The sequence below is a fragment of the Phyllobates terribilis genome, unplaced genomic scaffold (assembly GCF_046119375.1).
Source record: "Phyllobates terribilis strain yellow unplaced genomic scaffold, ASM4611937v1 Scaffold_422__1_contigs__length_1607790, whole genome shotgun sequence".
NCBI classification, from domain to species: domain Eukaryota; kingdom Metazoa; phylum Chordata; class Amphibia; order Anura; family Dendrobatidae; genus Phyllobates; species Phyllobates terribilis.
The window spans coordinates 1,128,840-1,156,754 of record NW_027363182.1 but is presented as its reverse complement, the minus strand read 5'-3'; the positions used below and the strand labels follow the sequence as shown (position 1 = coordinate 1,156,754).

General features: G+C 49.0%; 1 long non-coding RNA gene across 1 annotated transcript; it reads right to left on the bottom strand.

Moving 5' to 3' along the window:
• Window positions 1–222: 222 nt before the first annotated feature.
• Window positions 223–27,915, bottom strand: LOC141227837 (uncharacterized). The gene is made up of 3 exons (XR_012294815.1): window positions 27,616–27,915; window positions 23,116–23,202; window positions 223–483 (listed from the first exon to the last, which is right to left on the bottom strand). It is a non-coding gene; the product is annotated as an uncharacterized lncRNA (long non-coding RNA).

Below are 27,915 nucleotides of genomic sequence, written 5' to 3'. Positions count from 1 at the left end.
AGTAGCTCGGAGACCCCTTGGACACATACGCACCCAATGGCTGCCGGACATGCCCCCCTACACAAAACTTATTTTGTAAAGCATTCTGACTTTGCAGCGTTTTCCCACAACACTATATCAGCGCTGGTCCCCGGTGTTGGCAGCTCCATTCTCACATAGGTGGCACTGGCAGAGGGAGATCCTGGACCAATGCAAATATGACAACTTTTCCATACTATTATGCTCTAGTTAAAAAAAAAAGGTAAGTTTCATCCATTTTTACTTTTAAACATAATAAAGCAACTTTTTCTTCTCAAGTTGGAGAAATAATGTTTCCTATAATGTCTCCAATTCCATTCCCAGCAGTTCTGCGCTCTCCAGCGCTTCTTTGCGCCTCCCCAGACGTAGTAAGCCACGCGCCTGACTTTCCTGGACGTCGCTCCTCATTGCGGTGTTTGCCAGCGGTATAAGTGCAGAGCAGTCGCTGGACACATTAAACGCCTTCTGAAAGGGAAGAAAGAGAACGGCCATTATCCTTCCTAAAAGAAAGGGATGTTGGCAGAATTCTTTTAGATGTTTTAGCAAAGTCTTTTGGATTTATGGGCAAAGTCTTTCCTACAAAACTGCAGAACTGATTTCTTGCAATTCTGCGAGTCTGATCATTCTATAAGAAAATCAACTAAGTGACAAATATATTGTTTTATTATAGTTCTGTGAGTACAAATCATTCCATAACCTTGGGTTCACCCTGGTATTACACACAAAGCTAATGGTTGGCTGCTGTAAGGGGTTGTGGGGTCAGTGTGTAACTGCAGACTTATAAATCCTCCAGCGCAGAGACTGTGCACTGTGCGGAGTCGCTGGTTTCTGACCCGGGGACGGCGGTGATATATGCATTATACATACTCCCGGGCAGAACCCGACTAGTGGGCGCAGCTCCGCTCCAGAGGGGACTTGTACACACCAGTTTTCTGATTTGGAAGTGACAGTCAGTTTTTTGCTCTTTGTATATGGTCTCTCTGACCGAGCGCTCCACCCTCCAGCCTGTGGTGGATTTAATTGCAGCAGGATCCTAGCTACCCATAAATGCAGGCTTTAGCCTAGCAGAGGATTCACATTACATCAGTTCCCAGCACACCGGAAAGTGCCTTGTCGTTGGCTGCTGGGTTTGCATGAATTGGCCAAATTATGTGCTAAACATCTCCATTTTTTCTTATTATCTAAAGCAGTAATGACATTCAAATTCCATGTATTTCATGTTTCCATGCTTTAGCACTACAGAGTGCTACTTTGTCTTTATATCATGTGGCTTCTGCCACAGAAACAGCACGGCCATGCCAGCCACACATCTCCTGGATGCTCACTATGGTTATAGTGATATACTGTACTGCTGCTCCCAGGGCTGCCATTGCTGGCCCTACACTGGAGTCTCTGGGCAATGGGGGGCCAGTGAAGGGATTGACAGAGAGGAGAGGCGGGGGACACGTGGATTAGTCGGGCAGCAGAGTTTAGGATAGATTGGAGGTGTGCGAGTGGTAGAAGGGAGGCCACAGAGCAAGAGGTTGCAGTAGTCAAGGCAGGAGATGATGAGGGCGTGCACTAGTGTTTTTGCAGATTCGTGGTTGAGGAATGTGCGGATCTGGGAGATATTTTTTGAGTTGGAGTCGGAAGGAAGTGGAAAGCGCTTGGATATGTGGTTTAAAGGAGAGGTTAGAGTCCAGGGTTACCCTGAGGCAGCGGGCTTGCGGGACTAGGGAGATTGGGCAGCCATTGACTTTGATGGATAGGTCAGTTGGGGGGGGTTGAGTGAGACGGTGGAAAAATGATGAATTCAGTTTTGTCTATGTTAAGTTTTAGAAACCTGTCAGAGAAGAAGGATAAAATAGCGGACAGACATTGTGGGATTTTGGTTAGTAGGGAGGAGAAATCGGATCCAGAGAGGTAGATCTGTGTGTCATCAGCATAGAGGTGATACTGAAAGCCATGGGACTATATGAGCTGTCCCAGGCCGAAGGTGTAGATGGAGAAGAGCAGGGGTCCTAGGACTGAACCTTGGGGGACACTGACAGATAGGGGGCGAGATGAGGAGGTGGTGTGTGAGTGGCAGACACTGAATGTCCGGTCAGTTAGGTATGAAGAGATCCAAGATAGGGCCAAGTCCGTGATGCCAAGAGATGAGAGTCTGTAGTAAGAGGGAATGGTCGACTGTGTCAAAGGCAGATGACAGGTCCAGGAGGAGGAGGACAGAGTAGTGTTGCTTGGATTTGGCAGTTAGTAGGTCGTTGGTGACTTAAGTCAGGGAAGTTTCAGTGGAGTGGTGCGTTCGGAAGCCAGATTGGAGGCGGTCAAAGAGGAGAGGTGGGAGGACAGTTCAGAATGGACGTGTTGTTCCAGTAGTTTTGAGGCATAGGGGAGAAGTGATATAGGGCGATAGCTAAACAGAGAGGATGGGTCAAGGGATGGCTTTTTGAGGATGGGTGTGATCGAGGCATGTTTGAAGCATGAGGGGAAGACACCAGTTGTTAGTGACAGGTTGAAAAGGTGGGTTAGGGTTGGGATGAGAATAGTGTTAAGGTTAGGGATGAGGTGGGACGGGACTGGGTCAAGTTTGCAGGTGGTGAGGTGTGATTTGGAGAGTAAAGAGGAGAGTTGATTGTCTGTAATGGTGGAGAAGCTGGTTTTGGAGGAGGATGGTTGAGTAGGTGTGAGGAGGGGCTGTGGGGACTTTAGTCAAAAGATTTGTCTGATGGTGTCAACCTTCTGATTGAAGAATGTGGCAAAGTCTTCGGCTGAGATGAGAGGAGATGAAGGAGGCGCTGGGGGACGGAGGAGAGAACTGAAAGTTTTGAATAGCTGTTTAGGGTTGTGAGACAGGGATGATATGAGAGATGAGAAGTATGTTTGTTTTGCTGCAGTAAGTGTGGACTTGAAGGTAGTGAGGGACTGTTAGAATGCAATGAAGTGCTCGTTGGAGTGGGACCTTTTCCATTTTCACTCAGCAACCCTGGAGGCCCTTCGCAGTTCTTTAGTCAGGTTGGTGTGCCAGGGTTGCCGGTTGAATGGGCGAGCTGTGATAAGTGTGAGGGGGCGACCGATTTGAGAGCTGCAGCTATTGAGATGTTATATAAAGTGGCAGCAGCATTTGCATTGTGTAATGAACTTATGCCTGTGAGAGGGAGAAGGGATTCAGAGATTGAGTGTAGGTCAAGGTGTTTGAGATTTCTGTGAGGGTGCGCAAGTTTGTGGAGTGTGGCTTGTGTACCTGGAGAGGATAGGTAAGAGAATGTAAGTTGTGGTCATAAAGAGGGAGAGGTGAGCTTGAGAGGTTAGATAGGGAACAGAGGAGGGTGAAGATGAGGTCCAGTGTGTGGCCATCTTTGTGAGTGGGGGCTGAAGACCATTGAGCAAGGCTGAAGGAGGAAGTGAGGAATACAAGCTTCGAGACTGATGAGTGGGAAGTGTCAATGGGGATGTTGAAGTCACCCATGATGATAGTGGGGATGTCATCGGAAAGGAAATTAAGCAGCCAGGTGTTGAAGTGGTCAAAGAAGGTGGTGGCTAGTCCTGGGGAGCAGCAAACGACGGCCAGTTGGAGGGGGGAGTAGATGAGCACACAGTGTACTTCAAAGGAGGGGAGAGTAATGGAGGGTGGCAGTGGGATATGGGTGAAGGAGCAGTTGCCTGACAGAAAACCTACTCCTCCACCATGCTTGAAATTGGAGCGGGGTGTGTGAGAAAGATGGAATCCACTGTACGAAAGTGCAGCTGGGGACGCCGTGTCAGAGGTGGTGAGCCAGGTATCGGTGATGCCGATGAAGGAGAGTTTGTTAGTAATGAAAAGCTCATGGATGTAGGAAAGTTTGTTGCACACGGAGCGAGCATTGCATAGAGCTCCTGTTAGTGGGACTGGGGAGGCGGGGGCTGGGCGGATGGGAATAAGGTTAAAAGGGTTGCGAGAGTTTGTGACAGATCGTGGATAGGAGGTGGAAGTGACTATATGACAGCATTCTAAAAACTGCACCCCTCAAGGTGCTCAAAACAGTATTCAAGAAGTTTATTAACCCTTCAGGTGCTTCACAGGAATTTTTGGAATGTGGAAGAAAAAAATGAACATTTAACATTTTTCACAAAAATGATCTTTTAGCCCCAAATTTTTTTATTTTCACAAGGGTAAGAGGAGAAAATGGACCCCAAAACTTGTTGTGCAATTTCTCCTGAGTACGCCGATACCTGATATGTGGGGAAAAACCACTGTTTGCGTGCACGGCAGGGTTCAGAAGGGAAGGAGCACTGTGTGACTTTTTGAACGCAAAATTGGCTGGAATCGAGAGCGGACGCCATGTCGCATTTGGAGAGCCCCTGATGCACCTAAACAGTGGACATCCCCCACAAGTGACCCCATTTTGGAAACTAGACCCCCCCAAGGATTTTATCAAGGGGTTGTTGTAGATCGGCTCACTTGGTTGCATATAGCGGTACACAGGAACATTGTCTCTTTAAATCTTCTGCTGGGTTTATTAAGAATGCTGCATAAACCACAGCACAGATAGCATAAACAAACACGGCCTTCCTGGCCTAACAGGAAAAACAAAACATAACGTATGGCACAGTCCTTGTTGCTACGAGTAACCGCCCGCTTCAGGAACAAACAACTCAAGGTTTGTCTTTCCTTCACAAGACAAAACAGCTCAGAGCTTTCACCTCCAAACCCACCCTACACACAAATGCTCTAAAAGGCTGGGATTTTATCCTCTGACCTCCTTCCTTTCTACAGGTGTTTAACCACCTTAGAACTAAAGATGGCTGAGTAACCCCTTCGTGTGCTGGAACCTTTTTCCTATATTTAATTACTGGAGCTCCTAATCTCAGTGCTACACATCTTCCCTCCAGTACTTTGCCAGTGACTTTGTCACAGGGTATAGTGAACATTTTGAACCCAGAGGTACGACACAGAACACAGAGTTTGATAACATTATGTTGTCATTAGTCTTAAGCGCAAGTGCTCGCTACTTGAGTTTGCATCAGGTACTCAGGTATGAAACAAGTATCGCGAGGGCTCGAGTGACATGCTCGAGTCCCCGCCTCGCATGTTTCACGGTTTCTAGACACTCAAAAAAACAACAACAAAAAAAAACCATGCAGGGATTGCCGATGCATAACAGGCAATCCCCATGTGTTTTTGTTCTTTTGGCTGTATAACAGCCGTGAAACATATGGGGCAGAAACTCGAGCATGTCACTTGAGCACCTGCGATACTCAGTGCATACCCGGCACCCGATGCATACTCAAGTAGCGAGCACTTGCGCTCAAGACTAGTCACCATATCGTCATCATTTTTTTTTTTTTTCTTTACTTTTGAAAACATCCCAACCTCAACACAACCCTAACCCTAAAACAACCCTAAGGCCAGGGCCCCATTATCAGTATTGGGTCAGTATTGTTTCTCAGGAGTGGGAGACAAAACCAGGAGAGGAACAATCAGAGAAAAGGTAGAATAGAAACAAGTCACCAACTCTGCATTTGGTTCCCACTCCTGAGAAAAATACTGACCAAATGCTGACCAGATACTGATAATGAGGCCGTGGTCTAACCGTAACTCTAATGCTAGAGCTTATTTTTTACGCTGTTCCTCGTGTGGTATAAGTGATTAGACGACTTTATTCTTCGGGTTGGTGCGATTACAACGATACCAGATTCATATTCATAAAAGACGCTTTTTTTGCAAAAACTAGTTTTTGCATCCCATATTTTGATAGCTATAATTTTTCCATATTTCGGCCGAGAGAGTCATGTAAGGGCTTGTTTTTTGCGGGACAAGTTGACGGTTTTATTGGTATCATTTTCGGGCACGTGACATTTTTTGATCGCTTTCTACTCCTATTTTTGGGAGGCAGAAGAAACAAAAATCAACAATTCAGGAATTGTTTTTTTACGCTGTTCCACGTGTGGTAAAATTGATAAGGCAGCTTTATTCTTCGGGTCAGTACATTTACTGCTATACTACATCTATATAGTTTTTTTAGGTTTTGGCGCTTTTGCACAATAAAAATGCATCTGAATTGATGATATTTCGCCAACGAGGAATTGGTCTTCACATTCCAGGTTCTGTTCATCATACTTATCTGAATAAATACCAGTGACAGGCTGCTGGATATTCATACAAGAGCTTTTTTGATATAGAGGTTTTTAAAATTAGTGGTTCCTCTCAATCCTTATATATTTATTATTGTTTTAAAGAAATTATATACACATTTTTTATTGTTCATATATGCACTGTAGCACTTTCATTAGTGTATGGAAAGTTTGATCAATTGTTATTCACTTTTTGTCGTTTACTTTTAGTTCACAATCATATAAAGTACAGACCAAAAGTTTGGACACACCTTCTTATTTAAAGATTTTTCTGTATTTTCATGACTATGAAAATTGTACATTCACTCTGAAGGCATCAAAACTATGAATTAACACATGTGGAATTATATACTTAACAAAAAAGTGTGAAACAACTGAAAATATGTCTTATATTCTAGGTTCTTCAAAGTAGCCACCTTTTGCTTTGATGACTGCTTTGCACACTCTTGGCATTCTCTTGATGAGCTTCATCTTTTGGTCTGTACTGTATATCTATAGTAAATCTAGCAGTAATACCATTCAGGAGATATAGATATACATGTATACGCTCGTTTTGTGAATAACTTTTTGTGCAGCACCACAGCAGCAGGTACACAGGTATAGGGAGCTCACATCTAATGATAGTGTTACAGTGATATTATAGCTGGGCCTTAACAGGAATCTGTCAGCAGGTTTTTGCTATGTAATCTGACAGCAGCATGATGTAGGGACAGAGACCCTGATTCCAGCGATGTGCCACTTACTGGGTGCAGCAATTGTGATAGAATCACACTTTTCTCTGTAGCAGAGCTCAGATGTTGAGCCCTGTATAACCCTGAACACACCATTGATTGGCAGCTTTCTATGTACACTGTATATTGACAGAAAGCCGCTAACCAGTGATGGCGGTGTGGTTGGACTAGGAGACACGAGACACCTAGTCTTGTAGTCACAACGTCCTGCTGATAAAATACTGATTGTATTAAAACAGCAAAACACACCCAGTAATTGACACATCACTGGAATCAGACTCTCTACCCTTAACCTGCTGAAAGATTAAGAATAACTGGTTCCCGAGAAGCATCGAAAATCTACTTCACAGTCAGGATCCAGCACCCGCTCAATAGTGCACATTTTCATCAGGCAGGTGTCGTCAGGGCACCTACGAGATCTGCAGCAGTCGTACAGCTGTATTACACAGTCCCGCTGCTGGAGGAGCTATTCCTGATCCTGGCAGTTTAACCCCTTATACCCCACCGTCAGTAGCAACCACAGCATCTAGATGGTTTGGACAGAAGGAGAGGGAGATACGATTACAGTGCAGATGAGTTTCTATAGAAGTTGGGGTCCTAACAGTGACCCCCATGACTGACATCTTACTGCTCCTATTAGACCTTGACTGAAGGAAGGTCTATTAGGACACCGGTCAAAGTAATGTCACCTGCTCTGCAGCTATTAGAAATACCTAGGTCTGATTACTTTCCCATTTGCAAAATGTGATTTTGCGCTGCACCTACAGCAGCACTGTTTTCCCATCATCATCAGTGACAGGACCTCCATCCTTTCCTGAGATTGATCAGTGGAGGAAGAAGCTTTCAGCTCCTTGTTCCACCATTCAGTTCACCCGTATGTCTCTGCTAACAGCTGATTGGACTGGTTAGTGCCACCAGCTGTGACATGCCACTGCCGCCTTGCACTGTGTGCAGGCACAGGAGGCTGAAGGAGGAGGGTCTGGCAGAAACTGGGTGTGGTGTTAGTTGTGACTTCATGACTAGTCTCCGAACCGAACACGAAAAGACTAGTCAGGATGTGACCAGGTCCTCCAAAATCAGGAGTGAGGCTGGTCACATGCTGAAGTATAGTATGTAGGCAACGGTGCAGAATGCTGACAGTGAGTATATTACAAGGGGGCAGCATTCTGCAACTTAGACACATATTGAAAAGTATAAAAGCTCGGACAACCCCTTTAAAGAGGTATTCCTATTTTGGTAACACACACCATACACTTTTTGCACATAATGGTCCTAAGCCCAGAAGTAGCAGAATTCTCTACACTTGTCTCCATTAGTAGCAATGATATCACTCGATGCCTCGTAGACCTCCAGCTGAGAAATTGTCATTTCTCATTACACAAAACTTCATTTATGGACATCTATGGTGATTTCTTTGCCTGTGTGGATTGGATGGGCTGTTACCGACATCTGGTGAGAATTTCATGGCAATAGCACCTTTAGAAATATATTTACTGATGACAGCTTCTCTCAGAAGAAAAGGATTGGGCATGCTGCTATCCAATATGCCTGATCTTTCCTTCCCAGACATGAAGAAAGACCATACATGTTAGGTGGTGAATATGAGCAGGCTTGGTCCACATCCACCCAGTGAGTGTGAGCATTGTTACCGGGAGCTCACACTAATAAATCCCTTGTGCATTTGCAATGTGATCTACGAGCAGAGATTCATGGCTGACCCTATGATTCCCGCTGCAGGTTTAGGCTCTGTGCACACAGCTCCTTTATCAGGCCGGTACGCTCCACAACCCGTCTGAAGAACAACCACCCAATAAATAGATAGAATGACCATATACCCTGCAATGTAATCCGCCTCGCTGTGCACATGGTCAGTCCTTTAACCGTTTCACGTTTATGAAGAGGCCACACGGTTAGAAGTGACCGCTCCGTTCTCCAGGCGGTTTCTGCTCGGAGTTCTCCCTGTCTCGGTTTCTGCAGCTTCTTCCTGTAGTAAAGCTGAGCGGGTCGCCGGCATCTACAAGACGTGGTGCGCACAGACCCTTATACTTATATCCAGAACACTGAGGACCACGGGAGCATTTTTCTTGCACACGTGAAGATCACGGAGGTGTGAATGAGACCCCACTCGTATCCAAGGTGCGGAGCTCCGAACAGTCATCGTTTCTGGGGCGTCACCGGCAGATCTCTTCTAGGAGATCACAGTGGATCCGGAGATCTCCAGCATTTCTCCATCTTTATGTCTCACTATATTGTGGCTGATATCAGCGACTCCACCCTTATAAATGTACAGAGGCCACAGGTGCAACACACCTGACCCCCTGACCACAACACCCCGGACCCCCTGACCACCAGGGCACAACACCCCGGACCCCCTGACCACCAGGCGGTCACTATGGGGGCTAATGGACTATGTTACTGGCGGAGAAAAGGATTTCTATAGAATCAGTAGGAAACACCCTGAAGGTTTCTCTTTGCGGCTTTTCTCCAGGATTTTCCTCACCCGTCATTTATCGCTTCTCATTATTGCCAGAATCCCAGTGGGTGAGGACGATCCCGGACAGCGCCCTCAATAGTGAAGTGCACCGAGGAACGCTGCAGACAATCAGTAGCTATAGATCGGCTGCAGACATCACATTCTATATGTAGGTATGGGCTGAGTGTGGGATGGAAATACTGAACAGCCCCTGCTGATCCCCCCCTAGTCCTCCATGCTGCTGGTCGGGTCCCACCAGGCTTTCCCAGTACTGTTGGCATGTGACTGCTGCAGCCAATTCAGTGGCCATACCTGCTACCACCACTACTTGAATGGGAAAGGCACGAGCCAACAATGGAAGAAGAGAAGAAAGTAGCGGGGACCCGGTCAGCAGGACGGAGGAATGGAGGGGGGGGGGATATCAGCAGCACGGAGGAATGGAGGGGGTATATCAGCAGCAGCACAGAGGAATGGAGGGGGGGTATCAGCAGCACGGAGGAATGGAGGGGGGGATATCAGCAGCACGGAGGAATGGAGGGGGGATATCAGCAGCAGCACGGAGGAATGGAGGGGGGATATCAGCAGCAGCACGGAGGAATGGAGGGGGGAATATCAGCAGCAGCACGGAGGAATGGAGGGGGGAATATCAGCAGCAGCACGGAGGAATGGAGGGGGGATATCAGCAGCAGCACGGAGGAATGAAGGGGGAGATATCAGCAGCAGCACGAAGGAATAGAGGGGGGATAGCAGCAGCACGGAGGAATGGAAGGGGGGATAGCAGCAGCACGGAGGAATGGAGGGGGGGTATCAGCAGCACGGAGGAATGGAGGGGGGATAGCAGCAGCAAGGAGGAATGGAGGGGGGGATAGCAGCAGCACGGAGGAATGGAGGGGGGATAGCAGCAGCACGAAGGAATGGAGGGGGGGATAGCAGCAGCACGGAGGAATGGAGGGGGGGATAGCAGCACGGAGGAATGGAGGGGGGGATAGAAGCAGCACGGAGGAATGGAGGGGGGGATATCAGCAGCACGGAGGAATGGAAGGGGGATATCAGCAGGGCGGAGGACTGAGGGGAGGGAGATCAGCAGCACGGAGGACTGTGGAGGGGGGGGATCAGCAGGAGAGAAGGCGCTGGGGATATCTCATAGCACACTGGGACCTCACCAACACTAACATTAACGGCAGAAAATACCGTTGATAAAATATTCAGTTATCAGAAAATAATATAATAACATTGATACCCATCACTGGAGTGGACGTCCTTATGTGCCACGGCCACCGGGCCAGGAGGAACAGCAGGAGGGTCCTTCACCTCCTCGTGTCTATTACTCAGGGGCTACTCACATCTTATAGGGTCACATTGTAACTCGGAATATTAGGATCACAATGGCACAGAGCGACGCTGCAGCTAATCCCTGGTATATAACGATCACAATGGCACAGAGCGACGCTGCAGCTAATCCCTGGTATATAACGATCACAATGGCATAGAGCGACACTGCAGCTAATCCCTGGTATATAACGATCACAATGGCACATAGCGACACTGCAGCTAATCCCTGGTATATAACGATCACAATGGCACAGAGCAACGCTGCAGCTAATCCCTGGTATATAACGATCGCAATGGCACAGAGCGACGCTGCAGCTAATCCCTGGTATATAACTATCACAATGGCACAGAGTGACACTGCAGCTAATCCCTGGTATATAACGATCACAATGGCACAGAGCGACGTTGCAGATAATCCCTGGTATATAACATCACAATGGCACAGAGCGACACTGCAGCTAATCCCTGGTATATAACAATCACAATGGCACACAGCGACGCTGCAGCTAATCCCTGGTATATAACGATCACAATGGCACATAGCGATGCTGCAGCTAATCCCTGGTATATAATGATCACAATGGAACATAGCGACGCTGCAGCTAATCACTAGGACTTGGTTACAATCCGCTTCTTACAGCCAATCCCAGCTGTAGAATACTGGCAGATCAGCAGGTGATCGAGTCTCCCCGGGCACAGTGAGCGGCACAAGTCTCCCGGGCACTGGCAGCGTTATCAGGGCAGGTGCCAGTCTCACCCCATCACCCCAGACACCACACACTATGGGCATCTCCTCCTGCCAGCTTCCCTGGCACTGCTGCGCCCCCATCTGACCAGTATGTGCCCACATCACACAGGACCCATCACCTGCTGCCAGTCCCGGATGCCATCGCCTCTGCCAGCAGCAATCAGCAGCCGGAGGCTTCTCAGCCCGGGACATGGGCTGCGGGCACGGGGCTGCTACTTACCTGAGCCCGCAGCAGCGGCCGGTGATGGATGGAGGCAGCGGTCAGGCTCTCCCCGGCTCCCTGACAGGAGGGGCGGCTCACTGACAGGATCTCTCCGCGGAGTGTGGAGGAGACAAGGCGGCTGTGATCTCTGCTGCCCACAATCCCCAGCGTTATATCAGACTGCAAGAGCAGAGGAGAGCAACATTCCAGCCTGGAAAAGTCTGCCGCCACCTAGTGGCCAGCGACTGCACCCAGCAATTGTAATGGAAGCAACAGCAGAGATGCCCCTCCACCTAGTGGCCAGCGACTTCACCTGCACGCTAGTATTGGCTGCAACAGCAGAGGTGCCCCGCCATCTAGCGGCCATGTGCGGTAATGTCGGCGCTGGACTTGCAGCGGAACATGGAGGGAAGGAGTGATGTGCTCTGCTGCTTGTCTGCTGGACCTTGTAGTTCTAATGGATGGGGAGGACATTGTCCCCAGGGTGTCCTGCACGTTAGTAGATGGCTGCACCAGGTCCTGGGTCACATAGTCCTATTGCTTCCTCTTTGCTTTCCAACTTTCTTATTTTTTTTATTTGCAGTGTTTGCTGTAGTTTTTATCCTTACTATTTTGGGGTCCATACTGTGAAGATCTGAGATGGTGCATTTCAATAATTACTTAGGCAGGTTAATAATAATAATAATGATTTTTATTTATATAGCGCCAACATATTCCGCAGCACTTTACAATTAAGCGGGGACATGTACATACAATAAGTTCAATACAAGGTAAGACAGTTTAAACTGTTACATGAGGATTGAGGTCCCTGCTCCTAAGCTTACCATCTACAAGCAACACTATTTTATTCCTTACATCCATGGTAATACAGCAATTCCAGGTAAATGTCCAAAATACAATTGTCTCAGTCCACAAGATCCCCTCCCCGGGGAGGTAATTCCACCGCCTTTGTGCCAAGCGATACTCACTATCCCCCAACTTTTGGTTGGCCCACATATTTCGTATCTCCAGCAAGTATAGTCTGTAGTCACAGTCCACGATCCTCCATATGACACATAAAACCATAGAAGCAAAGGTGCCCAGTAGCAACAGTCCTTTAAGAAAATGTATCAAATCCAGACAATGGATCCCGGATCCCACAACTGTAGCACATTTATTCAGCTCAGGTGGTAGCTGATCTCTACGCCATAAGCCATCGATTCATCCATGGTCCAGATCCTCAGACTAGATACTATCCCTTCAACGACATTCCACCAACTCTAACCATGTGGCTTCTTTTCTCCTTCACTGGGATCAGCCCTCTGAATGGACAGAACTGCTCTCACCCTCCCCCCCAAAGCTAGTGGAGGTATTTTTCTCAGGTCAAACACATCACCTGGGTCTACATGTGAGACTCCTTGTGGTGACGGCTCTGCTGGATAGACTTTCAACAGTCACACAATGGGCCTATTATAATGCCTCAATAATACTGCCATACAGTGGTCAAATTAATTCCACCAAACAATCCCTAAATACCCACCATATGAAACTCTAAAGAATAGTAACACATAATTACTAAAAACGACGATACAATAACTAAATAATGGCGCCATACAGTCCATAAGAAAATAATTCCATAAAGTGGTCAAATAATTCTGTCATAAAATAATACCGTACGGTGTTCAAAATGTTACATAGACTATAAAAATAGAAGCAATTACATTAGTATGAACAGAATTGTACAGTCCATAAAATGATGACACAAAGTTTCAGAATAATAGTATCCATAGTGCCAAAAACTACTACCATATGCTGGCCAAATAATATAGCCACACAGTTCTATGGAAAATAGTGCAATACAGTGCACAAAATAATTCTACCCCACAGTCCATAAATACACGTCAGAAAGTCCCCAAATAATAGTGCTGTACAATACTGAAATACACCGGCCAAATAACTGTGCCATAGTCCTGACATCACACCGTAAAGTTTATTGTATTAAAGTTTTAAATATTAGTACAATACAAATCATTACCTAAAAATACTGTTATACCCTGGCCGAATAATTGATAAATTAATGTCCCAAATACTGCACAAACAGCATAAAACCTCCCATATCAGTGTCAGCTCCCATACTCCGGAGGGCTCAATTCCCAACAAAATAAGCAAAATGTTGTGGACCAGGGTCCTCTCTCTGTGGAAAAGCCGCAGCGTATTATAGCAGCAGGAAAGCGGATGGAAGTTTACAAAATGTAATCTGCACGCTGAAAATAAATGTCTCTGCTGATTTCATGCAGAAATTGTTTGCAATGTAGAATTAAAATCTGCATCATGTCAATGTATGTGACACATTTATGTGACGTCCCTTTAGCGTTTCCAAGCGTCTTCTGCCCATTAAACCCTAAAAGACGAACATCGCTCAAATGACGTGGATAGCATCCGAGTGCTGTGCATTTTCCTTACAAACTTTCACTCGAAGGGGCGAGTTTTATCTGCAAATCCGATGGAAAATGGATATATCCATGTTTTATCTTTGTGGACATTGTGAACATGACCATAAATTACAGCCCCAATTCCCAAAAAGTTGGGGCTGTGTGTAAAAATGGAAAGAAAACAAGAATGCAATGATTGGGAAATCTCTTATAGCCACATTTTATTCACAACAGAACATAGATCACAGATCAGAGGGTGAACATCAGACATTTTCCATTTCATTTGAAAAACTTACCTAATGTAGAAATTGACGGCAGCAACACAACTCAAAATAAGGTCATGGTCATGTCTACCACTGTGTGGCATCTCCTCTTCTTTGTACAGCAGTCAGTAAACCTCCGGGTAGTGAGGAGACCAATAGTTGGAATTCTGGGAGAGGAACGTATGTACCTTCATCCATCCTGGTTAGGTGTATATGCCACTCCATCCATCCCGGTCAGTATATGCCCCCCTCCATCCATCCATCCTGGTGGGTATATCCCCCCCCTCCATACTGGTGGGTATATGCCCCCGCTCCATCCATCCTAGTGGGTATATGCCCCCCTTCCATACTGGTGGGTATATGCCCCCCCTCCATCCATCCTGGTGGGTATATGCCCTTCCTCCATCCTGGTGGGTATATGCACCCTCCATCCTGGTGGGTATATGCCTCCTCCTCCATCCTGGTGGGTTTATGCCTCCTCCTCCATCCTGGTGGGTTTATGCCTCCTCCTCCATCCTGGTGGGTTTATGCCTCCTCCTCCATCCTGGTGGGTTTATGCCCCCATATATTCAATGCAAAGGAAAAAAAAAAAAAACAATAAACGCTTCTACTCACCTTCCACGTTCCCACGCAGCGCTGTGTCTGTGTTGCCTGAAGATGTCGGCAGTGATAACAGCAGAGAAGCTGAGATCACCGCACGGTGCCGCCACAGATACTCACTCGGGGCCTCCACTCCCAGGCATTTCCTCCCCGGCAGCTCCTGTCATGGCACGCTCTGACTGAGCAGTGCGTGCGACGACAGGGGGAATGTACAGCTTACACTGCAGGCTCCACAAAGATGGCTGCAATCTCCTCCCACGGCTGCGACCTGGACAGCCAAGGGGGCGTGCCCAGGTCACAGCTAGAGGCAGGAGGAGCGGCCTCTAATGTTAGAGATAGGGTCGGTGACAGACTACTGTCTCTTATGGCCAGGGCTGCCGTAAATGAGGTGTGTAAGAGCGCTTCTTACACACCCCCCAAATAAAAATGGCAGCCCCCAGTGGCCAATGAAAAAATAAATAAATAAAAAACTAATAAAGTGGTACATTTAATTTTGCATTAAAAATAATTGATTACATAATTATTAATACAAAACATAAAATGGTGGCCCCTTCCCTGTAAGAATAGCACATGGCTCTTTTCACGTCTGGTTATTTCTGTAACAGGTAGAATATGCTCCGTTATAGACCGGGGACAGGTTTACAGCTCTATTTTTTGTGGACGATTGATCTGTAAATGAGAACTGAGACCGGTCCGATTTCCATCCGATTTGTAGATAAAGATCATCTATTGAAGTCAATGAGTCTGTCAGAAAAATGGCCAGAACCAACCATGTTGCCTGTACTGCTTGTTTTCCAGTGTCTATAGGCCGGGCAAGCGAGGCGAGGAAACCTTTAGCTTTTTACTTTACATATAAAAAATATGCCCCACTGAGGAGAGAAACTGCCACACTGACCAAAATCAGATGAAAATTAGAAAAAACACTGATTAAAACCTGACATGTGAACGGGGCCTTAGGCCTTAATCAGATGACAGTGACTTATCGTATATGCAAAAAATGTCTGAAAGTGGTCAGTTTTTATCTTCAGCGTTTCATCAGCTTTTCTTGTATGCAAAATAAATCCATAAATTGAGAAGCTTCTCCTCTGGTGACAGTGTTATCACAGACAGCACATGGATGGCAATGCCAGCTGTCAGCGATGTCATGGACCCATAGATCTGACTGGAGAATTTTCATCAACCACTAGGATAAAAAACGGACACTACGCGGTTTTCAAAAAAAAATGACCTGTGGACGACTCCACAGATTATATTGTGTATGTGATCTATCCGTAACAAATATGGAGAGGACACAAACATGAAAAACAGACGTCTGAATGAGGCCAAAGATATATGTTTCCACACTGATAAGGGAGCGAGAAATATCTATTTCAGATTTGCCAATGAGTCCATGGCAGAAAATTCCAGTTAACCCCTTTATCACCTCAGGTTTTTCCGTTTTTGCGCTTTCATTTTTTGCTCCCCTTCTTCCCAGAGCCATAACTTTTTTATTTTTCCGTCAATATGGCGTAGTTACCAAAAATGTGTAGCTTCTATTTTATTTAAGTGGTGAAATCAAAATTCAAAGCTTGTAAAAAAAAAAATAATTTTTCCGAGACCCGTAGCGTCTCCATTTTTGGAGATCTAGAGCCGGGTCAGGGGTTATTTTTTGCGCACTGAGCTGACATTTTTATTGATACCGTTTTGGTGTAGATATGATGTTATCATCGCCTGTTATTACATTTTAATGCAATGTTGCGGCGACCAAAACAACTTAATTCTGGAGTTTTGTTTTTTTTCTCGTTATACAGTTTACTGATGGAAGTCATTCTTTTTATATATTGATAGATCGGGCGATTCTAAATGCGGAGATACCAAACGTGTATTTTTGATTGTTTTATTTTGAATGGGGTAAAAGGGGGGTGATTTGAACTTTTAAATATTTTTTTTTTACTTTTTACATGCTTCAATAGTCTCCTTAGCAGACTAGAAGCTGTGATCTTCCGATCGCTTGTGTTACACAAATGGCCGCCTGAGGCAGCAGATGCGCAATTGAGACCTCAGTAGCCGAGATCTCAGGAGACATTTACTTGGTTTGGCTTTCTACTTCTTTATCTAACTGTATTGCCCTCTATATCATCCATTCTGTGTGGACTGCTCTGTACTCATATTGGACATTTATGCATTTAGTGGGGCTTAAGGGGATTATTGTGCTTGTTACCCATCAAATCTGTAGATGCGCTCACTAATTAGACTTTGTTTAAGGGAATTTTAAAGTATAATATTGATAACGGTCCTGCATAGTGACAAGATTATGTTACAGGATTCTGGACAAATGTACAATGCCAGTCATTCAAGGGTTAATTCTTTGGAACACTGAGAGAGACTTTCTAGCCAGTGAAGCACCAGTAATGAACACCTGTGGTAACTACGGCAACTGTGCTGATGTCATAAACACTTACATCTAATGATATAGAAGATGATTCCGGAACCACAGGTCATTCAGCCGTATGAAGCGCCGTACTTGATGTGTCTGGAGACCTGGAGCTTCATCACTCCACAACCTGTAAGGGAGGAAGGGGATACGGCCTAGCCAGCCAGATCAGCCATACCGCCTAGCCAGCCAGATCAGCCATACCGCCTAGCCAGCCAGATCAGCCATACCGCCTAGCCAGCCAGATCAGCCTAACCCTAGCGATCAATGGGGTGACAGATGTTGCAGCCAGATCTCCCTCACGTCCGGTACTAGTTGCCTTCACCTTTATGTGTACGGCCTGGAGATGTCGCATTAGACTTCTCCATATGGTGCTCGCACAGGGCACCTACTTTGACCTTCTCCATTACTGTCTGTTTTCTGATGATGTAATGTGTAACTTGTGTGACTATGTGATGTCACTGCTATCATATCTATAGTGGATGTATATTATGTCTCACTGTAAATATGATACAATGTACAAATTCTAGTACAATTTGCTGTTACTTGTTGGCACTATCCTTCTAAGCCCGAGGGATGGGCAAGTCCTCCAGCCATGGTTCCCTAGAGGTTTCCTCCACAGGGGGTTTTCCTCTCCTGAGTGCTGACGGATGATTCTTCGTGAGTCGGAGGTTTGCCATTTTCAGTGTCTTTTTCATAGCAATTGGCTTATTCTAAATTTCAGACACTGAATGAAATAATATGGTTTGTAATAAAATTTGGTCTATTTAACATTCACTAAAAGTGTTTTGTGCATTTCTTTCACAATCTTGGGTTGGTGGGATTTTCTTGGGAATCAGGATCCAGCATCTATGATCAAGCCATGAAGCCGGATATGGAGTCAGAGCATTGTTAACCCTGTGCTTGAAGACAGAATGGAGCAGAAATGACAAAGTGTTACTGCACAAGTAGCACAAGTTCACAATCTTCCTTGCATTCAGATAATGGAGGTGGCTGCTGCAGAAAAACATACCCACAGCATGATACTGCAACCACCATGTTTCACTGTGGGGATGGTGTTCTTGGGGTGATGAGCTGTTGGTTTGGTGCCAGACATAGCATTTACCTTGGTGGCCAAAAACTTCAATTTTGGTCTCATCTGACCACAGCACATTCCTCCATATATTTTGGGAGTCTCCCACATGTCTTTTGGCAAACTCAAATCGAGACTTACAATTTTTAAGTAAAAGCTTTTTTCTGCCCACTGAACGAGACAACTGTAGACTGGACAAGGGGATCAGAGGATGCCCGCAAGCTTGGACACTGAGTTTTCAGCTCCTGCAGTGTCAGTGTGTGCAGGGCTGAGGATTCAATATAGGCAGTGCTGTCAATCATCGTAAGGGGAGGGGCAGAGGATGGTAATTAAGCGTGGGGTGTAAATGCTGTTTTTGCATAAAAATATCTGTACCTAAAGTATATTTTTTTTTATAGGGGCCAAGATTCCTATACAAATCCATAAATGATTTGAGTATTGGGGTGACAGACTCCCTTTAAGAAACTGAGACCACCCCATTAACTGGTTGTACAAAAAACATGAAAAGTGTGAATTAACCAGACAGATAAATTACAAAAAAGGAGATAAATACCAATGGAAATTCTCTGAAAATGTGATCAGTTTATTTTTATTAAGCATAAAACACGTTTTCCTGGAATATCCCTGTGTTTCCAAATAAATACCAGTAACGCAGTGAAGGATGGACATGGTGGAACAGGTTTCTATTAAAGTGCTTGAGCATATATTATGGATGCACCAAAATTCTGTAGTATAATAAAGACTGCATCTTGGAGGGTTTCGTCCATATCTGGAGTAATATTAATAAAAATGTGGAGTTGGTGCATCCCTAGTATACTGCTATATCACTAGTAACACAATGGGACACACACAAAGCACTGTGTGCTGCCACCTAGACAGGGTAGCTGCTCAGCAGTGAGGGGTGCGGATTCGGCACAGATTGTCTATGATGACAGATATGTTGAGTTGTCCTCCACATTTATCTGATAGAAACTAAAGGGCTCCACAGCAAACAATCTTAGCATATCTAGTTCTAGGGGATGCATGCAGCCGCTGACCACCAGGGAATGAAAAGGACCTCCAAAGTCAACAGTGCTGAGTTGCTGCAGAGTGCCCGCCGCTATAAGTTGGCCATATGCCCCCCACTCGGCCCAGTCCCACGCAGATTGTGTTCTCAGGTAGAGCTGAGGATCGCAACAGAAACATTTGTATCTCAATGATATCGCAATACGGTCTTCTATTTAAAAACATTATAAGAAAACTCACATGGAAAAATACTTATTTTATATATATATATAAACCTTTAAGCACAATGGATATTGATGCAAATCAAGGTATTTATTCAGACAATAAATTGTTCATGATACAGATGTATGACCAACACTTCGGCCTCAGCCTTTATCAAGGTTTATCTAAAACAATACAAAAATGGGAAGAACTGTATAAAAAACGAAAATCCATCGTCTCAAGATAAATCAAATTACAATCATATCTGAGAAAAAGAGGGGGGATAACAAATAAGCCGACACTCAGCACATGAAAATATCTCATATAAATGAATACAAAGCGGTGCTTCATTCCAGAGTTAACCAATAAAGAGGAAAAATAACAAAATATATACGATTTAGTTATGGATTGTAACACATATATGCTTCAAGTGTAAAACAGCCTCCTTCAAAAGAGTAAAAAGGGGGGGACATACTATGAGGTCAGACGTATCACAGGTATCAAAAGAGCCAAAGCGTAATGACACCATATACGCCCTACAGTATATGCCCCTCATCCTTCTATATGCCCCATCCTGGTATATGGAATATGGTCCCCATCCTGGGTAGGTGTAGATGCCCCTCCATCCATCCAGGGTAGGTGTATATGCCCCTCCATCCATCCTGGGCAGGTGTATATGCCCCTCCATCCATCCATCCTGGGTAGGTGTATATGCCCCTCCATCCATCCATCCATCCTGGGTAGGTGTATATGCCCCTCCATCCATCCACTCTGGGTAGGTGTATATGCCCCTCCATCCATCCACTCTGGGTAGGTGTATATGCCCCTCCATCCATCCATCCTGGGTAGGTGTATATGCCCCTCCATCCATCCATCCTGGGTAGGTGTATATGCCCCTCCATCCATCCATCCTGGGAAGGTGTATATGCCCCTCCATTCATCCAGCCTGGGAAGGTGTATATGCCCCCTCCCTCTATTCTGGTGAGTATATGCCACCTCTCCATCCTGGTGGGTATATGCCACCTCTCCATCCTGGTGGGTATATGCACCCCCTCCATCCATCCTGGTGGGTATATGCCCCCCTCCATCCATCCTGGTGGGTATATGCCCCCGTCCATCCATCCTGGTGGGTATATGCCCCCGTCCATCCATCCTGGTGGGTATATGCCCCCGTCCATCCTTGTGGGTATACACCCCCCCTCCATCCTTGTGGGTGTATGCCCCCCCTCCATCCATCCTGGTGGATATATGCCCCCTTCATCCATCCTGGTGGGTAAATGCCCCCCTTCATTGGTGGGTATATGCACACTCCCTACATCCTGGTGGGTATATGCCTCTTCCATCCATCCTGGTGGGTATATGCCTCCCCCTCCACCCTGGTGGGTATATGCCTCCAACTCCACCCTGGTGGGTATATGCCCCCATATATTCACTGCAAAGGAAAAAAAAACAAAAAATAAACGCTTCTACTCACCTTCCACGTTCCCACGCAGCGCTGTGTCTGTGTTGCCTGAAGATGTCGGCAGTGATAACAGCAGAGAAGCTGAGATCACCGCACGGCGCCGCCGCAGATACTCACTCGAGGCCTCCACTCCCAGGCATTTCCTCCCCGGCAGCTCCTGTCATGGCACGCTCTGACTGAGCAGTGCGTGCGACGACAGGGGGAATGTACAGCTTACACTGCAGGCTCCACAAAGATGGCTGCAATCTCCTCCCACGGCTGCGACCTGAACAGCCAAGGGGGCGTGCCCAGGTCACAGCTAGAGGCAGGAGGAGCGGCCTCTAATGTTAGAGATAGGGTCGGTGACTGACTACTGTCTCTTATGGCCAGGGCTGCCGTAAATGAGGTGTGTAAGAGCGCTTCTTAGCTTCTTACACACCTCCCAAATAAAAATGGCAGCCCCCAGTGGCCAATGTAAAAATAAATAAATAAAAAACTAATAAAGTGGAACATTTAATTTTGTATTAAAAATAATTGATTACATAATTATTAATACAAAACATAAAATGGTGGCCCCTTCCGTGTAAGAATAGCACATGGCTCTTTTCACGTCTGGTTATTTCTCTAACAGGTAGAATATGCTCCGTTATAGACCGGGGACAGGTTTACAGCTCTATTTTTTGTGGACGATTGATCTGTAAATCAGAACTGAGACCGGTCCGATTTTCATCCGATTTGTAGATACAGATCATCTATTGAAGTCAATGAGTCTGTCAGAAAAATGGCCAGAACCAACCATGTTGCCTGTACTGCCTGTTCTCCAGTGTCTATAGGCCGGGCAAGCGAGGCCAGGAAACCTTTAGCTTTTTACTTTACATATAAAAAATATGCCCCACTGAGGAGAAAAACTGCCACACTGACCAAAATCAGATGAAAATGAGAAAAAAACACTGATTAAAACCTGACATGTGAACGGGGCCTTAGGCCTTAATCAGATGTCAGCAGGGTCGGACTGGGGTGTCTGGGGCCCACAGGGGACAGTGACTCTAGGGGCCACCTACAGCAATATGCAGATCTCTTTTCTCTGCTCTCCCTGTTATAGTGGAGCAGTGACCGGCGGCTCCTCACATCTACTGTGCACAGACTAGAACAGGGATGGACAATTTCTGGAGTTTGCATGAAAGAGCTTCTTTGGTTAAAACAAGTGATCACAGATTCATGGGCTACACAGGATAGGTGATCACTTATTGATTGGAAACCGCACCGATTGGAAGAATGGATCAGTGGTCGAGTCGCACATGAGCTCCAGTCTAATGGGGAGAAAAGCTCCACATTCTGCCGATCGGTGCAGGTCCCAGTAGTCAGACCCCCACCAATCAATAAGTTATCACTGATCCTGTGGAGAGGTGATTACTTGTTCTCACCGGAGAACCCCTGTAAGTGCATCTCTGACGCTCTGCTCCAAGTATTCCATCTCTAAGGCCACAGCCCCACTATCAGTATTCAGTCAGGATTATTCTCAGGAGTGGGAGCCAAAACCAGGTGAGGAACAATCAGAGAAAGAGAATAATAGAAACAAGTCACCAATTCTGGATTTATCACCCACTCCTGCTTTTGCCTCTCACTACTGAGAAAAAATACTGACCAAATACTGATAGTGAAGCCGTGGCCTCATGGAAAAAAATCTTTTCCTAGTTAATCTCAGCGAGAACAAATGACCGCCATACACAACATAATCCACTATAACAACACCAATAATACCACATACAAAAGGGGCAAATATCACCACACCATGACCAGACCACATATTACCACCACATAGTGACCAAATAATACAATACTGATCAGGAATACAAACCACAATACTAACAACACTGTCACTATACATATGAGCTCTGTATATAGTGTCAGTGTACAGGTAATACAGTGATCACCAGTGACATTATACACAGGAGCTCTGTATATAGTGTACAGGTAATACAGTGATTACCGATGACATTATACACAGGAGCTCTGTATATAGTGTATAGGTAATACACTGGTCACCAGTGACATACACAGGAGCTCTGAATATACTATATAGTGTAAGTGTACAGTAATACACTGACTCACCAGTGATGTCTCTAGGTGAAGTTCTTCATCTTCGCTTTTCTTCAACTGGCACAGTCCGCCATCACTTCTTCCAGCGAGGAATCATCTCTGCAGAAAATAACACACAGTTATCAATAGCTGATCTCTTTTAGAGCACATTCCCACTTTTCCCCAGGCTTCTACACTACACCAGTTGAAGAAATAAAGCGACATAGTGGCGCCCTGCACAGTAACAGGACCCCCCTTTTGTCCCCTCTTATGGAAAACAGTTTCCTAAAAAGTAAATTATATTACAGAAGTAATAATGTCCCTAATTGGACTTTAAAGTAATAATGTTCCCCACTCGCCATCATAAACTAATAAAGTTCCTCAATCTGGCCACTAAACAGTAATAAAGTCCCTTGTCCAGCGAGGCCAACCATCTATCCATCCTGACCCCCCCCCACCCATATATCCATTCTGGTCTCCATGTGTCCAGCCTGCCCCTCCCATATATCCATCCGGGCCTCCATGTGTCCAGCCCGCCCCCTTCATATATCCATCCTGTCCCCCCCATATATGCATCCCACCCCACCCCATATATCTATCTAGGTCCCCATGTGTCCAGCTTGCCGCCCTTCACCTCCATGTGTTCATCCAGGTCCCCAACTTGGCCACCTTCACCTCCATGTGTCTCCCCATGCGTCCAGCCAGCCCCCTCTTCAGCCCCGTGCCTCCATCCATAAGTCCCCCCATGCGTCCAGCCAGCCCCCCCTTCAGCCCCATGCCTCAATCCATGTCTCCCCATGCGTCCAGCCAGCCCCCCTTCAGCCCCATGTCTCCTTCCATGTCCCCACGGGTCCATCCAGCCCCCCCTTCAGCCCCATGTCTCCATCCATGGCCCCACGGGTCCAGCCAGCCCCCCCTTCAGCCCCATGTCTCCATCCATGGCCCCACGGGTCCAGCCAGCCCCCCCTTCAGCCCCATGTCTCCATCGGTCCAGCCAGCCCCCCCTTCAGCCCCATGTCTCCATCGGTCCAGCCAGCCCCCCCTTCAGCCCCATGTCCCCATGGGTCCATCCAGCCCCCCCTTCAGCCCCATGTCCCCATGGGTCCAGCCAGCCCCCCCTTCAGCCCCATGTCCCCATGGGTCCAGCCAGCCCCCCCTTCAGCCCCATGTCCCCATGGGTCCAGCCAGCCCCCCCTTCAGCCCCATGTCCCCATCCACGTCCCCATGGGTCTAGCCAGCCCCTCCTTCAGCCCCATGTCCCCATGGGTCCAGCCAGCCCCCCCTTCAGTCCCATGTCCCCATCCATGTCACCATGGGTCCAGCCAGCCCCCCCCCTTCAGCCCCATGGGTCCAGCCAGCCCCCCCCTTCAGCCCCAAGTCCCCATCCATGTCTCCATGGGTCCAGCCAGCCCCCCCCTTCAGCCCCATCCATGTCCCCATGGGTCCAGCCAGCCCCCCCTTCAGCCCATCCATGTCCCCATGGGTCCAGCCAGCCCCCCCCTTCAGCCCCATCCATGTCCCCATGGGTCCAGCCAGCCCCCCCCTTCAGCCCCATCCATGTCCCCATGGGTCCAGCCAGCCCCCCCCTTCAGCCCCATCCATGTCCCCATGGGTCCAGCCAGCCCCCCCTTCAGCCCCATGTCCCCATGGGTCCAGCCAGCCCCCCCTTCAGCCCCATGTCCCCATGGGTCCAGCCAGCCCCCCCTTCAGCCCCATGTCCCCATGGGTCCAGCCAGCCCCCCCTTCAGCCCCATGTCCCCATGGGTCCAGCCAGCCCCCCCTTCAGCCCCATGTCCCCATGAGTCCAGCCAGCCCCCCCTTCAGCCCCATGTCCCCATGGGTCCAGCCAGCCCCCCCTTCAGCCCCATGTCCCCATGGGTCCAGCCAGCCCCCCATTCAGCCCCATGTCCCCATGGGTCCAGCCAGCCCCCCCTTCAGCCCCATCCATGTCCCCATGGGTCCAGCCAGCCCCCCCTTCAGCCCCATGTCCCCATGGGTCCAGCCAGCCCCCCCTTCAGCCCCATCCATGTCCCCATGGGTCCAGCCAGCCCCCCCTTCAGCCCCATGTCCCCATGGGTCCAGCCAGCCCCCCCTTCAGCCCCATCCATGTCCCCATGGGTCCAGCCAGCCCCCCTTCAGCCCCATGTCCCCATGGGTCCAGCCAGCCCCCCCTTCAGCCCCATGTCCCCATGGGTCCAGCCAGCCCCCCCTTCAGCCCCATGTCCCCATGGGTCCAGCCAGCCCCCCCTTCAGCCCCATGTTCCCATGGGTCCAGCCAGCCTCCCCTTCAGCCCCATGTCCCCATGGGTCCAGCCAGCCTCCCCTTCAGCCCCATGTCCCCATGGGTCCAGCCAGCCCCCCCTTCAGCCCCATGTCACCATGGGTCCAGCCAGCCCCCCCTTCAGCCCCATGTCACCATGGGTCCAGCCAGCCCCCCCCTTCAGCCCCATGTCACCATGGGTCCAGCCAGCCCCCCCCTTCAGCCCCATGTCCCCATCCCTGTCCCCATGGGTCCAGCCAGCCCCCCCTTCAGCCCCATGTCTCCATCCATGTCCCCAAAGGGTGCAACCAGCCCCCCCTTCAGCCCCATGTCTCCATCCACGTCCCCATGGGTCCAACCAGCCCCCCCTTCAGCCCCATGTCTCCATCCACGTCGCCACGGGTCCAGCCAGCCCCCCCTTCAGCCCCATGTCTCCATCCACGTCGCCACGGGTCCAGCCAGCCCCCCCTTCAGCCCCATGTCTCCATCCACGTCGCCACGGGTCCAGCCAGCCCCCCCTTCAGCCCTATGTCTCCATCCATGGCCCCTTGGGTCCAGCCAGCCCCCCCTTCAGCCCCATGTCTCCATCCATGTCCCCATGGGTCCAGCCAGCCCCCCCTTCAGCCCCATGTCTCCATCCATGTCTCCATGGGTCCAGCCAGCCCCCCCTTCAGCCCCATGTCTCCATCCATGTCTCCATGGGTCCAGCCAGCCCCCCCTTCAGCCCCATGTCCCCATGGGTAAAGCCAGCCCCCCCTTCAGCCCCATGTCCCCATGGGTCCAGCCAGCCCCCCCTTCAGCCCCATGTCCCCATTCATGTCCCCATGGGTCCAGCCAGCCCCATGTCCCCATCCACGTCCCCATGGGTCCAGCCAGCCCCTCCTTCAGCCCCATGTCCCCATCCATGTCCCCATGGGTCCAGCCAGCCCCTCCTTCAGCCCCATGTCCCCATCCATGTCCCCATGGGTCCAGCCAGCCCCTCCTTCAGCCCCATGTCCCCATCCATGTCCCCATGGGTCCAGCCAGCCCCTCCTTCAGCCCCATGTCCCCATCCATGTCCCCATGGGTCCAGCCAGCCCCTCCTTCAGCCCCATGTCCCCATCCATGTCCCCATGGGTCCAGCCAGCCCCTCCTTCAGCCCCATGTCCCCATCCATGTCCCCATGGGTCCAGCCAGCCCCCCCTTCAGCCCCATGTCCCCATCCATGTCCCCATGGGTCCAGCCAGCCCCCCTTCAGTCCTATGTCCCCATCCATGTCACCATGGGTCCAGCCAGCCCCCCCCTTCAGCCCCAAGTCCCCATCCATGTCTCCATGGGTCCAGCCAGCCCCCCACTTCAGCCCCATCCATGTCCCCATGGGTCCAACCAGCCCCCCCTTCAGTCCTATGTCCCCATCCATGTCTCCATGGGTCCAGCCAGCCCCCCACTTCAGCCCCATCCATGTCCCCATGGGTCCAGCCAGCCCCCCCTTCAGTCCTATGTCCCCATCCATGTCTCCATGGGTCCAGCCAGCCCCCCACTTCAGCCCCATCCATGTCCCCATGGGTCCAGCCAGCCCCCCCTTCAGCCCCATGTCCCCATGGGTCCAGCCAGCCCCCCCTTCAGCCCCATGGGTCCATCCAGCCCCCCCTTCAGCCCCATGGGTCCAGCCAGCCCCCCCCTTCAGCCCCATGGGTCCAGCCAGCCCCCCCCTTCAGCCCCATGGGTCCAGCCAGCCCCCCCCCTTCAGCCCCATGGGTCCAGCCAGCCCCCCCCTTCAGCCCCATGGGTCCAGCCAGCCCCCCCCTTCAGCCCCATGGGTCCATCCAGCCCCCCCTTCAGCCCCATGGGTCCAGCCAACCCCCCCTTCAGCCCCATGTCCCCATGGGTCCAGCTAGCCCCCCCTTCAGCCCCATGTCTCCATCCATGTCCCCACGGGTGCAGCCAGCCCCCCCTTCAGTCCCATGTCTCCATCCATGTCCCCACGGGTGCAACCAGCCCCCCCTTCAGCCCCATGTCTCCATCCATGTCCCCACGGGTGCAACCAGCCCCCCCTTCAGCCCCATGTCTCCATCCATGTCCCCACGGGTCCAACCAGCCCCCCCTTCAGCCCCATGTCTCCATCCATGTCGCCACGGGTCCAGCCAGCCCCCCCCTTCAGCCCCATGTCTCCATACATGTCCCCACGGGTCCATCCAGCCCCCCCTTCAGCCCCATGTCTCCATCCATGTCCCCATGTGACCAGCCTGCGACCCCTCCATATACGGATGATGACCAATGCTGGTCACACTCACCCAGAAAAACGTGGATATTGCACTTGACTTGAAGTTGAAGCAGGGAGAGCTGTAGCCGGGGCCTGCAGCCTTGTTTCCAGGGTGATGGTGAGAGAGCAGAGTGCAGGTCACCGCATACTCAGCCCAGGAGCCGGCTTAAAAGGCCAAGAGAGCAGGAGAGAAGAGGGCGGTGCGCGGTGCTGGTGCGGTGTTACATACCCGGACGGGAGCCGGTGTTACAAGGCCAATTCCAAGGGAGCAGGAGCCGGGACTGGAGAGCAGAGCGCGGCGTCGGCGTATGAAAAGCCGCCAGGGGGGCAG